At 54.7% G+C, this 15,345-nt stretch overlaps 1 long non-coding RNA gene across 1 annotated transcript; it reads left to right on the forward strand.

Moving 5' to 3' along the window:
- The first annotated feature begins 577 nt into the window (after positions 1–577).
- Positions 578–14,754, forward strand: LOC131901552 (uncharacterized). Its single transcript, XR_009376775.1, has 6 exons — positions 578–927; positions 3,297–3,374; positions 3,694–3,962; positions 10,931–11,008; positions 11,327–11,452; positions 14,671–14,754. It is a non-coding gene; the product is annotated as an uncharacterized LOC131901552 (long non-coding RNA).
- The last annotated feature ends 591 nt before the right edge of the window (positions 14,755–15,345 follow it).

Below are 15,345 nucleotides of genomic sequence, written 5' to 3' on the forward strand. Positions count from 1 at the left end.
CTGTGTTTCTTATTTAATAAGACGGTTGGTTACATCTACAGGTGTTCTCTAGTTTGTTGTTGTTTTTTTCATGCATGCTGTTGGGAGGACCCACTGTCTATGGACACTTTTTTCTGTTCCATGGATCTGTGCCCCTGGAGGGAATTTTGTGTGATGACACCTGGAATGTTGTGGGAAATCCATAAGGACACACAGGGTGGGTGTGTGCTGCAGGCATCCTGGAGTTAAGAGTGAGAATTGCTTCTTGTCCCTCAGCTTCTATGTTGCCTGTCCTCAGTCCACTTGAATCTCTTGAGTAAGCTGAGTCCTGTGTGTGCCTAGGCCCTGCCACAGGTAGGTAGGTGTCCACAGAGGATACAGAGAGTTCCATGCCTGACAGGGTCTTGAGGAAGTTAGAGAATGGAAAGAGAAGTTTCCTGAGTAGTGCCTGGTAGGTAGTTGGTGTAGGGTAGGGTTGGGAGGTGGGAGGCTAGGGGTGGGAGGTGGAGGGCTGTGCAGAGGAGAGAGATTGTGACAGAGGTGGACGTAGGTCAGAATGGTTGCCTGGTGCTGCCTAGGAGACGGTTAAGGTGGGGGCCTGAGCCCAGGGTTTGGTAGGCAAGGGGGGAGGTGGGTGCAATGTTTCTTCTTTTGATGTGTCCTTGTCTCTACCTCAGGGCCCTGGACGCCCTGCCTGTTCAGAAGAGACTGTGGATGTCCCCAAGCCTCGTGGTCCCTGCTTCGGATGATGTGGGGCAGCATCCATCTGAACGCATATCACTACCAAGTCCAAGGTTTTGGAAGGAAGCCCTTCTCCTCTCCCATCTCAGTATTAGACCATCGGACCTTGGGACACGGGACTCAGGCCGCTGACTCTGCATCCCTCACAAGTGCACAGAGCTGCCTGCCCTTTTGCCTTGTGTCCATCCTGGAGCGGCCTTCTGCCAGGTGGGAAGCCCGAGCTGGGTCTAGGGCCCCATTGAGTTGGGTGGTCATCTCCCTTGGTGTAACACCTTCCATCCCACTGCCCTAGAAGAACCGGGTACAGCCTTGGAGGACCCTCTGGCCGGGCCACCTTGACCTGGAAGCTTGGGTCAGCAGACCCAAGGCCATCCTGGCAGCTGTACTGGTCACCCTGGTGGGTGGAGTCATGTACATAGTCACTGGATCTCTGAAAGCTTCTGTGTGTGTGTGTGTGTGTGTGTGTGTGTGTGTGTGTGTGTGTCTGTGTGTGTGTGTCTATGTGTCTGGGGTGAAGGCTGGGCGAAGGGCAGGGATGCAGCTGTTAGAATACCCTGGTTTGGCAGCTAGGGGGTGACGTTCAGCCCTTGGTCCCCAAATCCATGAGTATGTTTCTGAGGCTCCTCCCCTATAGTCCAGATTGGCATGTGGTTTGTGGAGGATTCCCTTAGGGTCTGGTGCGGGCTCTAAAGAGCTTCGATGCCCACATCCACACACTCCCCACTTGGCTCCCTCCATCACACCGTCCACCACCCGCCCCCTCTCTAGGTACCACGTGATACCCTCAGGGGGGGCCTTCATGGGCTGCCATGTGCCCAAAGCCCAGTGTCTCAGGGCAGTGCAGGGCATGCAGGAACCTGTTAAGGTCGGTAACCTCCATTGCCCACCACACCCCCACTCACTGAACACGCTGGGATCCCTAGCAGCAGCCCTAGATCCTCATGTCTGTTCAGTCCTGGTCTACATGGTTGGCCTCCATCTTGGAGCTTGGCAGGAGAATGCTGACTTTTTTTTAAAAAAATTTTTAATTTTTTTTTGCTTTGCGAAGGGCAGAGGGAGAGCACCCTTCGCCCTTGGCCTTTGGCATTCTCGGTGCACTGCTGCCATCATGCGGAATAAGTTTGCCAATTCTGCCAGCAGGTCCCTGTGCGTCCCAGGAAATGGAGTCCGGCTGGCTAGGGAAGAGCTCCCGCCTGGGTCTCCCAGGAACAAAGCGGTTCTCTGGCCCGCTCCATGACCCAGGAGAGCTGGAGGAGGAAGCAGGGTCCAGGTGACCGGCTCCAGGCAGGCGACACGACGCTTGGCTTGCGGGTCACGGAAGCACAGCCTCCCAGGTCCTGGGGCCGCCATGTCTGGCAGCAGCAGAGGACCTCTCCGCAGGGGATTGTGCAGCCTGGGCTGCATTGGTGTCCTTGTGGGGAAATTTCGCCCCAGAGTGCCAACCCGCCTGCCCTTACCGTGGTGCACAAGGCCACCCAGGGAGCCCCTAACTTTTTTTTAGCCTCCCTAGCAGTATCCACAGCTCACTTCAGGAGACCACACAAACTCTGCCCTGCCTCTTTGGGAGGTTATCAGGGTCTCAGGCCTGGTTGCTGGTAGCCACTGTGGCCAAATGTCTGTCATCCATTTAACTCCTCCTGCCATCCCCTCTCCTCTCTGGCCGCCAGGCCTTCTCTCTGGCTTGCCTTTTGTTCCTTTTACAAATGGCCTTCCACTTGAGGTGTGCTACAGGTGGAATTCAGGGACTGGGACCTGTCAGAAAAGGTTCCTGCTCCAGAGCCACATCCCCAGAATCCAACAATTGGTCTGGGACCCCCCCCCCCATCATCATCCTATGCAAGCTGGCTGTGTGTACCCAGTGATCCAGAGCTCAAGGCAGTGTGGTGGCTCAGGGTGAATCCCAGTAAAAGCATCCAGAGCAGGGTTTGGTCTCAGGGGTGCTCACAAACAGGCCAGGCAGGACTTAGGTACCATGGAGGCCAGGTTTCATGGCCCTTGCCTCCCCTGAGAAGCTTCTTCTCTGTCATGCAGGACACACATGCAGGCCGAATACTCCTTCCTGTGTTCTCCTGCTTAGCTCACCTTTGCCTTAAACCAGGTAGAACCCCCAGGATCAAAGGTCGAAAAGCCCCTTGTCCTGCACTGCCCTGTCCAGACACCATCTCAACAGGAAGAATACTTGGAGAAGGCTCTGAAATTAACAGAGGGCAGTATGTGGAGTCCTAAACCTGCTCTGTGTGTGTGTGTGTGTGTGTGTGTGTGTGTGTGTGTGTGTGTGTATTGGGTGTTTGTGAGTGCCTGGGTTTATTGTGGTGTAGTCCTGTTTGGGTCCATAAGAGGTGGCTGAGAGGCACAGTATATAAGAGTTATTGTGGTCAGGTCCAGGTTGATGGGGAAGGACAGGTTGGCATGTAGGGGAAGCCTTTTAGGGCTCCACCCTTCAGCTCCAGCTCAGGTGAGCACAATGTTTGGAGTGGTGCATTTTGTTTGTGGGTTGGAGCTCAGGGGCGTGGTGGGGTGGGTGTGTGCTGCAGGCATCCTGGTGTTAAGAGTGAGAATTGCTTCTTGTCCCTCAGCTTCTATGTTGCCTGTCCTTGGTCAGCTTGAATCTCTTGAGAGAGCTGAGTCTTGTGTGTGCCTAGGCCCTGCCACAGGTAGGTAGGTGTCCACAGAGGATACAGAGAGTTCCATCCCTGATAGGGTCTTGAGGAAGTTAGAGAACAGAAAGAGAAGTTTCCTGAGAGGTGACTGGTAGTTGGTGTAGGGTAGGGTCGGGAGGTGGGAGGTTAGGGGTGGGAGGTGGAGGGATGTGCAGAGGAGAGAGATTGTGACAGAGGTGGAGGTAGGTCAGAATGGTTGCCTGGTGCTGCCCAGGAGACGGTTAAGGTGGGGGCCTGGGCCCAGGGTTTGGTAGGCAAGAGGGGAGGTGGGTGCAATGTTTCTTCTTTTTATGTTTCCTTGTCGTCACCTCAGGGCCGTGGACGGCCTGCCTGTTGAGGCGAGTTTATGGATGTCCCCGGCCCCCAGTGGTCCCTGCTTCAGATGATTTGGGGCAATTCCATCTGAATGCACATCACTACCAAGTCCAAGGTTTTGGAAGGAAGCCCTTCTCCTCTCCCATCTCAAGATTACACCATGGGACCCTGGAAGAGGGGACTCAGGCCCCTGTCCCTGGATCCTTGACCACTGCACACTGCTGCCTGCCTTTTCCTTGTGTCCATCCGGGAACAGCCTTCTGCCAGGTGAGAAGCCCGTGCTGGGCCTAGGGTCCCATTGAGTTGGGTGGTCGTCTCCCTTTCTTGTCACACTTCCCTGTGTGCTCTCAGTTCAGGGTCCACCACTCCACTGCTCTAGCAGGACCGGGTTCAGCCTGGGAGGACCCTCTTGTCTGGCCGCCTTGACCTGGAAGCTTGGGTCAGCAGACCCAAGGCCATCCTGGCAGCTGTACTGGTCACCCTGGTGGGTGGAGTCATGTAGACAGCCAGTGAATGTGTGTGTGTGTGTGTGTGTGTGTGTGTGTGTGTGTGTGTGTGTTTCTCTGTGTGTTTGTGTGTCTGGGGTGAGGGCGGGGTGAGTCCAGGGATGCAGCTGTGAGAACATCCTGCTTTGCCTGCTAGGGGGAGATGCACAGACCCTGGACCCCAACCCCATGAATATGTTTGTGAGGCTCCTCCCCTATAGTTCAGATTGGCATGTGATTTGTAGAGGACTCCCTTAGGGTCTGGCTCACGCTCTCCAGTGTGCCTGCTCTCACATCCACACAGTCCCCACTTGGCCCCCTACATGACACCCTCCACCACCCGCCCCCTCTCCCAGCACCCCACTATACCCTCAGGTAGGGCCTTCAGGGGCTGGCACAGAGCCAGTGTCTCAGGGCAGTGCAGTGCTTGGAGGAAACAGTGGAGGAACCAGTTAAGGTCTGTGAGCCCCATCTACACACCACATCCCCACCTGATGATCACCCTCCGATCCCCAGCAGCAGCCCTAGAGCGGCACGTCTGGCCAGTCCTAGCCTACGTGGTTGGCCTCTATCTTGGAGCTTTGTAGACTAGCTTTGGCTTTTTTATTTTTTTCTTTGGCTTTGCCAAGGGCGGAGGGGGTGCACCCTTCTGCCTTGGCCCTTGGCATTCTCGGTGCACTGCTGCCATCACGCGGATTCAGTTTGCCGTTGCTGCCAGCAAGTCCCTGTGCTTCCCTGGAAAGAGAGGCCGGTCGGCTAGGGAAGGGCTCCCGCCTGGGTCCCCCAGGACCAAAGCGGTTCTCTGGCCCGCTCCATGACCCAAGAGAGCTGGAGGAAGCAGAATCCAGGGGACCAGCTCCGGGCGGGCGACACGTGGCTGGCTTGGGGTTCATGGAAGCACAGCCTCCCGGGTCCTGTGGCCGCCATGTCTGGGAGCAGGAGAGGACCTCTCCACAGGGGATTGTGCAGTCTGGGCTGCATCATGGTCATTTTGGGCAAATTTCCTACCCGTGTGCCGGCCCGCCTGCCCTTACCGTGGTGCACAAGGCCACGCAGGGACCCCCTAGCTTTTGTCTGTACCTCCCCAGCAGTAACCACAGCTCACTTCCGGAGACCACACAAAGTCTGCCCAGCATCTCTGGGAGGTGCTCAGGGTCTCAGGCCTGGTTGCTAGCCATCTTGGCCAAATGTCTGTCATCCATTTATCTCCTCCTGACATCCCTCTCCTCTCTGGCTGCCAGGCCTTCTCTCTGGCTTGCCTTTTGTTCCTTTGACAAGGTTTCCCTTTAAGCTGTGCTACAGGTGGAATTCAGGGACTGGGACCTGTCCAAAAAGATTCCTGCTGCAGAGCCCCATCCCCTGATGCCTACATGTGGTTTGCCAGCCCCGCCCCCCCATCCTCATCCTATGCAAGCTGGTTGTGTGTACCCAGTAAGGCAGTGTGCTGGCTCAAAGTGAATCCCAGTAGAAGCATCGACATTGGTGTGCTCACAAAGAGGCCAGGCAGAACTTAGGTACCATGGTGGCCAGGTTTCATGGTCCCTGCCTCCCCTGACAAGCCTCCTCTGTGTCATGCAGGACAACCAGGCCGTCAGCATACTCCTTCTTGTGTTCTCCTGCCTAGCTCCCTTTGCCTTAAACCCAGGAAGAACTCCCAGGGTCAAAGGTCGGAAAGCCTCTTGTCCTGCACTCACATGTCCAGGCATCATCTCAGCAGGAAAAATACTTAGAGAAGGCTCTGAAAATAACAGGGCACTATCTGAAGTCCTAGAACTGTGATGTGTCTATGTGTGTGTGTGTGTGTGTGTGTGTGTGTGTGTGTGTGTGTGTGTGTACACCTGGCATTATTGTGTTCTAGTCCTGTGAGAAGCCGTAAGCAGTGCCTGAGAGGCTCAGTGTATAAGAGTTCTCATGGCCAGCTATGGGATGTAGGGGAAGGACAGGTTGGCATGTAGGGAAGCCTTTTAGGGCTTCATTCTCAGCTCCAGCTCAGGTGAGCACAAGGTTTGGAGTGGTGCATCCTGTGTGTGGTTTGGGCCTCAGGGGCGTCCCGGAGCATGGTGGATGAGAGCATTGTGTAGGAACCATCAGGAAGGTGGAAGGACCATTCTTTGAAGTGGCCTGCCAGGCAGGTCTAGGAAGTCAGGGCCTCCACCCTCACCCAGGCACCAGGAAGATTCCTTTTTAGCCTCAGCAAATGTCTCCAGGAGGCTTTGTAGAGAGGGAGATTTGGAAGAGCATAGACAGGCTTGTCTCCAGGTGGCAGGGAGAGTTATTTTCTTCTAGGCTCCATCATTAAAGATGTCAGCAGTTTGGAGGAGGACCTCTGGAGACTTTCAGTGCTCATTGAAGGAAGACTTCCTGTTGGGAGTGCAAAGCATTTCCCAACTAAACATGGCCTAGCTACCCTGGATACCAGGGATGGGAATGTACATAGGAGCGAGGGACAGAGAAAGACAGAGATAGAGGTGGAGGTAGAGGAGGATAGATAAATGAGAGAGAGACAGACAGACAGAGAGAGAGACAGAGACAGAGAGACACAGAGAGAGAAAGAGAGAGAGAGAGAGAGAGAGAGAGAGAGACAGAAGTGGGAGGGGGAAGGAGGAGAGAGAGAAAGTGAGGCCAGAGCAAATGAGAATCTACCTGTGGGGTGTTGGGTGTTCTATAGTTTGTGGCTGTTTTTCATGCAGGATGGTGGGCAGATCCACTCTGTCTATGGACACTTTTTTCTGTTCCATGGATCTGTGCCTGTGGAGGGAATTTTATGTGAGGACAACTGGAATGTTGTGGGACATCCATAAGGACAGACAGGGTGGGTGGGTGCTGCAGGCATCCTGGAGTTAAGAGTGAGAATTGCTTCTTGTCCCTCAGCTTTGATGTTACCTGTCCTCTGTCCACTTGAATCTGTTGAGAGAGCTGCGTCCTGTGTGTGCCTAGGCCCTGCCACAGGTAGGTGGGTGTCCATAGAAGACAGAGAGTTCCATGCCAGACAGGGTCTTGGGGAAGTTAGAGAACGGAAAGAGAAGTTTCCTGAGTAGTGCCTGGTTGTTGGTGTAAAGTAGGGTCGGAAGGTGGGAGGTTAGGGGTGGGAGGTGGAGGGCTGTGCAGAGGAGAGGGATTGTGACAGAGGTGGAAGTAGGTCACAATGGTTGCCTGGTGCTGCCTAGGAGACGGTTAAGGTGGGGGCCTGAGCCCAGGGTTTGGTAGGCAAGAGGGCAGGTGAGTGCAATATTTCTTCTTTTGATGTGTCCTTGTCTCCACCTCAGGGCCCTGGCTGGCCTGCCTGTTGAGGCGAGGTTGTAGAAGTCCCGGGCCCCCAGTGGTCCCTGCTTCTGGTGATAAGGGGCAGCATCCACCTGAATTCACTTCACCATGGAGGCCAAGGTTTTGGAAGGAAGCCCTTCTCTTCTCGTATCTCAATATCAGACCATCGGAGCATGGGACACGGGACTCAGGCCCCCGTCCCTGGAGTCTTGACCAGTGCACACAGCTGCCTGCCCTTTTGCCTTGTGTCCATCCGGGAGCAGCCTTCTGCCAGGTGGGACTTCCATGCTGGACCTAGCGTCTCATGGAGTTGGGTGGTCGTCTCACTTGGTTTGAAATCTTCCCGTGTGCTCAGGGTTCTGGGTCACCACCAAGGCACTGCCCTAGCAGGACCAGAGTCAGCCTGGGAGGCCCCTTTTTGGGTGGCCGGCTTGACCTGGAAGGGTGGGCCAGAAGACCCAAGGCCATCCTGGCAGCTGTACTGGTCACCCTGGTGGGTGGATTCATGTAGAAAACTGCTGGAACTCTGAAAGCTGCTGTGGTGTGTGTGTGTGTGTGTGTGTGTGTGTGTGTGTGTGTGTGTTTCTGTGTCTCTGTGTGTCTGTCTGTGTCTGTGTCTGTGTCTTTGTGTGTGTGTGTGTGTGTGTTTGTGTGTGTGTGTCTGTGTCTGTGTCTGTGTCTTTGTGTGTTTGTGTGTGTGTTTGGGGTGAGAGCAGGCAAGGGCAGAAATGCAGCTGTGAGAATACCTTGGCTTGGAAGCTAGGGGGCAAGGCTGAGCCCCTGGTCCCCAACCCCATGAGTATGTTTCTGAGGCTCCTCCCCTAGAATCCAGATGTGGTGTGTGGAGGACTCCCTTAGGGTCTGGGGCAAGCTCTCAAGTGTGCCTGCTCCCACATCCACACACACCCCGCTTGGCCCCTTCCATGACACCCTCCACCACCGGCTCCCTCTCCCCTCACCCCACCATACCCTCAGTCAGGGTCTTCAGGCCATAGAACAAAGCCCAGTGTCTCAGGGCAGTGCAGTGCATGGAGGAACCAATGGAGGAACCAGTTAAGTTCTGTGACCCCATTCTAAACACCACACCCTTACCCCCTGAACACCCTCGGATCCCTAGCAGCCTCCCTACAGGCCCATGTCTGGCCAGTCCTAGCCTAGATGGTTGCCCTCCATCTTGGAGCTTTGTAGCCCAGCTTTGTTTTTTTTTTCTTTTTTTTGTTTTTTTTTTTTGTTGTTTTTTTAATGTTTTTTTTTTTTTTTTTTTTTTTTTTTTTTTTTTTTTTTTTGCTTTGCAAAGAGCGGAGGGAGAGAACCCTTCTGCCTTGGCCCTTGGCATTCTCGGTGCACTGCTGCCATCACGCGGATTCAGTTTGCCGATTCCATCAGCAAGTCCCTGTGCTTCCCCGGAAATGGAGGCCAGCGGCTTAGGGAAGGGCTCTGACCTGGGTACCCAGGACCAAAGCGGTTCTCTTGTCAGCTCCATGACCCAGGAGAGCTGGAAGAGGAAGCAGGGTCCAGGTGACCAGCTCCGGGCGAGCACTACGAGGCTTGGCTTGCAGGTCACGGAAGCACAGCCTCCCGGGTCCTGTGGCCGCCATGTCTGGCAGCAGGAGAGGACCTCTCCACAGGGGATTGTGCAGCCTGGGCTGCATGGGGGTCCTTGTGGGGAAATTTCCTACTCTGTGCTGGCCCACATGCCCTTACCGTGGTGCACAAGGCCACCCCAGGACCCCCTAGCTTTTGTCTGAGCCTCCCTAGCAGTACCCAAAGCTCACTTCCAGAGACCACACAAACTCTGCCCTGCATCTCTGGGAGGTGCCCAGGGTCTCAGGCCTGGTTGCTAGCCACTGTGGCCAAATGTCTGTCATCCATTTATCTCCTCCTGCCATCCCCTCTCATCTCTGGCTGCCAGGCCTTCTCTCTGGCTTCCCTTTAGTTTCTTTTACAAATAGCTTTCCACTTGAGCTGTGCTACAGGTGGAATTCAGGGACTGGGACCTGTCTCAAAATGTTCCTGCTCCAGAGTCACATCCTCAGATCCCTACAAGGGGTCTGAAAGCTCCCCCCGCCCCATTATCATCCTATGGAAGCTGGTTGTGTTTACCCAGTAAGGCAGTGTGGTGGCTCAAGGTGAATCCCAGTAGAAGCATCCAGACCAGGGTTTGGACTCAGGGGTGCTCACAAAGAGGCCATGCAGGACTTAGGTGACATGGAGGCCAGGTTTCACAGCCCCTACCTCCCCTGACAAGCCTCCCTTCTGGGATGCAAGACACATGCAGTCCAAATACTCCTTCCTGTGTTCTCCTGCCTAGCTCCCTTTGCCTTAAACCCAAGGAGAACTCCCAGGATAAAGTTAACAAAGCCACTTGTCCTACACTGCCCTGTCCACACATTATCTCAGCAGGAAGAACACTTAAAGAAGGCTCTGATATTAACAGAGGACACTATTTGTAGACCTAGAACTGCTCTGTGTGTGTGTGTGTGTGTGTGTGTGTGTGTGTATTGGGTGTTTGTGTGTTCCTGGTTTTGTTGTGGCCTAATCCTGTGAGTGTCCATAAGCAGTGCCTGAGAGGCACAGTATGTAAGAGTTATGGTGGTCAGGCCAGGGTTGAGGGAAGGACAGGTTGGCATGTAGTGGAGCCTTCTAAGGCTCCATCCTTCAGCTCCAGTTCTGGTGAGCACAAGGTTTTCAGTGGTGCATCCTGTGTGTGGTTTGGGGCTCAGGGGTGTGCCGGGGCATGGTGGCTGAGAACATTGTGTCAGAACCATCGGGTAGGTGGCAGGACTATCCTTTGGAGTGGCCTGCCAGGCAGGTCTATGAAGTCAGGGCCTCCAACCTCACCCCCTGCACCAGGAAGCTCCCCTTTTAGCCTCACCAAATGTCTCCAGGAGGCTTTGTAGAGATGGAGAGTTGGAAGACCATAGACAAGCTTGTCTCCAGGTGGCAGGGAGAGTGATTTCCTTCTAGGCTCCATCAAGAAGATGTCAGAAGTGTGGAGGATGGCTTCTGGAGACTTTCAGTGCTCATGGAAGGAAGGCTTCCCGTTGGGGAATACAAAGCATTTCCCAAATGAACATGGCCTAGCTACCTTGGATACCAGGGATGGGACTGTACATGGGAGACAGGGACAGAGGGAGACAGAGATAGAGGTGGAGGTGGAGGTAGAGGAGGATAGATAAATGAGAGGGTTTGGGGGGCGACAGGGAGAGAGAGGGGGGAGGGACAGGGTGAGAGAGTGTGGGAGAGCAAATGAGAATCTGCTTGTGGGGTGTTGGGTGTTCTCTAGTTTTTGGCTGTTTTTCATGCAGGCTGGTGGGGAGACCCACTCTGTCTATGGACACTTTTCTGTTCCATGGATCTGTGCCCCTGGAGGGAATTTTGTGTAGGACACCTGGAATGTTGTGGGACATCCATAAGGACAGACAGGGTGGGTGGGTGCTGCAGGCATCCTGGAGTTAAGAGTGAGAATTGCTTCTTGTCCCTCAGCTTTGATGTTACCTGTCCTCGGTCCACTTGAATCTGTTGAGAGAGCTGAGTCCTGTGTGTGCCTAGGCCCTGCCACAGGTAGGTGGGTGTCCATAGAGGATACAGAGAGTTCCATGCCTGACAGGGTCTTGGGGAAGTTAGAGATCGGAAAGAGAAGTTTCCTGAGTGGTGCCTGGTAGTTAGTGTAGGGTAGGGTGGGGAGGTGGGAGGTTAGGGGTGGGAGGTGGAGGACTGTGCAGGGGAGAGGGATTGTGACAGAGCTGGAGGTAGGTCAGAATGGTTGCTGGTGCTGCCTAGGAGACGGTTAAGGTGGGGGCCTGAGCCCAGGGTTTGGTAGGCAAGAGGGCAGGTGGGTGCAATGTTTCTTCTTTTGATGTGTCCTTGTCTCCACCTCAGGTACCTGGACGGCCTGCCTGTTTAGGCGAGGTCGTGCATGTCCCTGGCCCCTTGTGGTCCCTGCTGTGGATGGTGTGGGGCACATCCATCTGAATGCACATCACTTCCAAGACCAAGGTTTTGGAAGTAAGCCATTTTCCTCTCCCATTATATATTAGTCAATGGGACCATGGGATATGGGACGATACAGGACTCAGTCCCCCTATCCTGGAGCCCCGACTAGTTCCCACAGCTGCATGTCCTTTTGCCCTGTGTCCATCAGGGAGCAGCCTTTTGCCAGGTGGGAAGCCCGGGGGTGGGCCTAGGGCCCCATTCAGTTGGTTGGACGTCTCCCTTGGTGTGACACCTTCTTCTGTGCTCTGGGTTCTGGGACATCACCACCCCACTGCCCCCAGAAGGAACAGAGTCAGCCTGGGAGGCCCCTCTTGGCTGGAGCCTTGACCTGGAAGCTTGGGTCAGCAGACCCAAGGCCATCCTGGCAGCTGTACTGGTCACCCTGGTGGGTGGAATCATGTAGACAGTGGCTGGATCTCTGAAAGCTACTCGTGTGTGTGTGTGTGTGTGTGTGTGTGTGTGTGTGTGTGTGTGTGTGTATGTGTGTGTTTGGAGTTCTAGCGGGGCAAGGGCAGCATGCAGCTGTGAGAATACCCTGGTTTGGCAGCTAGGGGGTGACGCATAGCCCTTGGTCCCCAAATCCATGAGTATGTTTCTGAGGCTCCTCCCCTATAGTCCAGATTGGCATGTGGTTTGTGGAGGATTCCCTTAGGGTCTGGTGCAGGCTCTCAAGAGCTTCTATGCCCACATCCACACACTCCCCACTTGGCTCCCTCCATCACACCCTCCACCACCTGGCCCCTCTCCAGGTACCACATGATACTCTCAGGCGGGGCCTTCTGGGCTGGTAAGCGCCCAAAGCCGAGTGTCTCAGGGCAGTGCAGGGCATGGAGGAACCTGTTAAGGTTTGTAACCGCAATCTGCCCACGCACCCCCACTTGCTGATCAACCTGGGGTCCCTAGCAGCAGCACTAGAGCCTCATGTCTGTCCAGTCCCGGCCTACATGGTTGGCCTCCATCTTGGAGCTTGGGAGGAGATCTCTGGCTTTTTTCAATTTTTAATTTTTTTTTTTTTTGCTGTGCGAAGGGCAGAGGGAGAACACCTGTCGTCCTTGACCCTTGGCATTCTATTGCACTGCTGCCATCACGCGGATTCAGTTTGCCGATTCCGCCACCAAGTCCCTGTGCTTCCCTGGATTTGGGGGCGGGCTGGCTAGGGAAGGGCTCCCGACTGGGTCTCCCAGCACCAAAGAGGTTCTCTTGCCCGCTCCTTGATTCAGGAGAGCTGGAGGAGGAAGCAGGGTCCAGGTGACCAGCTCCGGGCGGGGCCACGAGACTTGGCTTGCCGGTGGCAAGAGCACAGCCTCCCAGGTCCTGGGGCCGCCATGTCTGGCAGCAGCAGAGGACCTCTCCACAGGAGATTTTGCAGCCTGGGCTGCATCATGGTTGTTTTGGGGAAACATCCTGTGTGCCAGCCTGCCTGCCCTTACCGTGGTGCACCAGGCCACGCAGGACCGCCCATCTTTTGTCTGAGCCTCCCTAGCAGTATCCACAGCTCACTTTGAGAAACCACACAAACTCTGCCCAGCATCTCTGGGAGGTGCTCAGGGTCTCAGGTCTGGTGCTAGCCACTGTGGCCAAATGTCTGTCATCCATTTAACTTCTCCTGAAAGCCCCTCTCCTTTCTGGCTGCCAGGCCTTCTCTCTGGATTGCCTTTGGTTCCTTTGACAGGGTTTGCACTTGAGCTGTGCTACAGGTGGAATTCAGGGACTGGAACCTGTCAGAAAAGGTTCCTGCTCCAAAGCAAAACCCCAGAATCCTACAAGTGGTCTGCGAGGTCCCCCCCCCTTGCATCATCATCCTATGCAAGCTGGTTGTGTGTACCCAGTGATCCAAGTGCTCAAGGCAGTGTGGTGGCTCAAGGGGAATCCTAGTAGAAGCATCCAGACCAGGGTTTGGACTCAGGGGTGCTCACAAAGAGGCCAGGAAGAACTTAGGTACCATGGTGGCCAGGTTTCATGGTCCCTGCCTCCCCTGACAAGCCTGCTCTGTGTCATGCAGGATACATGCAGGGCGCATACTCCTTCTTGTGTTCTCCTGCCTAGCTCCCTTTGCCTTAAACCCAGGGAGAACTCCCAGGGTCAAGTTCAAAAAGCCCGTTGTCCTGCACTGCCCTGTCCAGACATCATTTCAGCAGGAGGAACACTTAAAGAAGGCTCTGATATTAACAGAGGACACTATCTGTAGACCTAGAACTGCTCTGTGTGTGTGTGTGTGTGTGTGTGTGTGTGTGTGTGTGTGTGTGTATTGGGTGTTTGTGTGTTCCTGGTTTTGTTGTGGCCTAATCCTGTGAGTGTCCATAAGCAGTGCCTGAGAGGCACAGTATGTAAGAGTTATGGTGGTCAGGCCAGGGTTGAGGGAAGGACAGGTTGGCATGTAGTGGAGCCTTCTAAGGCTCCATCGTTCAGCTCCAGTTCTGGTGAGCACAAGGTTTTCAGTGGTGCATCCTGTGTGTGGTTTGGGGCTCAGGGGTGTGCCGGGGCATGGTGGCTGAGAGCATTGTGTCAGAACCATCGGGTAAGTGGCAGGACTGTCCTTTGGAGTGGCCTGCCAGGCAGGTCTATGAAGTCAGGGCCTCCAACCTCACCCCCTGCACCAGGAAGCTCCCCTTTTAGCCTCACCAAATGTCTCCAGGAGGCTTTGTAGAGATGGAGAGTTGGAAGACCATAGACAAGCTTGTCTCCAGGTGGCAGGGAAAGTGATTTCCTCCTAGGCTCCATCAAGAAGATGTCCGCAGTGTGGAGGATGGCTTCTGGAGACTTTCAGTGCTCATGGAAGGAAGGCTTCCCGTTGGGGAATACAAAGCATTTCCCAAATGAACATGGCCTAGCTACCTTGGATACCTGGGATGGGACTGTACATGGGAGACAGGGACAGAGGGAGACAGAGATAGAGGTGGAGGTGGAGGTAGAGGAGGATAGATAAATGAGAGGGGGGCGACAGGTAGAGAGAGGGGGGAGGGACAGGGTGAGAGAGTGTGGGAGAGCAAATGAGAATCTGCTTGTGGAGTGTTGGGTGTTCTCTAGTTTTTGGCTGTTTTTCATGCAGGCTGGTGGGCAGACTCACTCTGTCTATGGACACTTTTTTCTGTTCCATGAATCTGTGCCCCTGGAGAGAATTTTGTGTGAGGACACCTGGAATGTTTAGGGAAATCCATAAGGACACACAGGGTGGGTGGGTGCTGCAGGCATCCTGGAGTTAAGAGTGAGAATTGCTTCTTGTCCCTCAGCTTTGATGTTACCTGTCCTCGGTCCACTTGAATCTGTTGAGAGAGCTGAGTCCTGTGTGTGCCTAGGTCCTGCCACAGGTAGGTGGGTGTCCATAGAGGATACAGAGAGTTCCATGCCTGACAGGGTCTTGGGGAAGTTAGAGAATGGAAAGAGAAGTTTCCTTAGTGGTGCCTGGTAGTTGGTGTAGGGTAGGGTCGGAAGGTGGGAGGTTAGGGGTGGGAGGTGGAGGGCTGTGCAGAGGAGAGAGATTGTGACAGAGCTGGAAGTAGGTCAGAATGGTTGCCTGGTGCTGCCTAGGAGACGGTTAAGGTGGGGGCCTGAGCCCAGGGTTTGGTAGGCAAGAGGACAGGTGAGTGCCATATTTCTTCGTTTGATGTGTCCTTGTCTCCACCTCAGGGCCCTGGCTGGCCTGCCTGTTGAGGTGAGGTTGTAGAAGTCCCGGGCCCCCAGTGGTCCCTGCTTCTGTTGATATGGGACAGCATCCACCTGAATTCACTTCACCATGGAGGCCAAGGTTTTGGAAGGAAGCCCTTCTCCTCTTGTATCTCAATATCAGACCATCGGAGCATGGGACACGGGACTCAGGCCCCCGACCCTGGAGTCTTGTCCAGTGCACACAGCTGCCTGCCCTTTTGCCTTGTGTTCATCCGGGATCGGCCTTCTGCCAGGTGGGA

Source organism: Peromyscus eremicus, unplaced genomic scaffold (assembly GCF_949786415.1).
Source record: "Peromyscus eremicus unplaced genomic scaffold, PerEre_H2_v1 PerEre#2#unplaced_110, whole genome shotgun sequence".
In the NCBI taxonomy this organism is placed as follows: Eukaryota; Metazoa; Chordata; class Mammalia; order Rodentia; family Cricetidae; genus Peromyscus; species Peromyscus eremicus.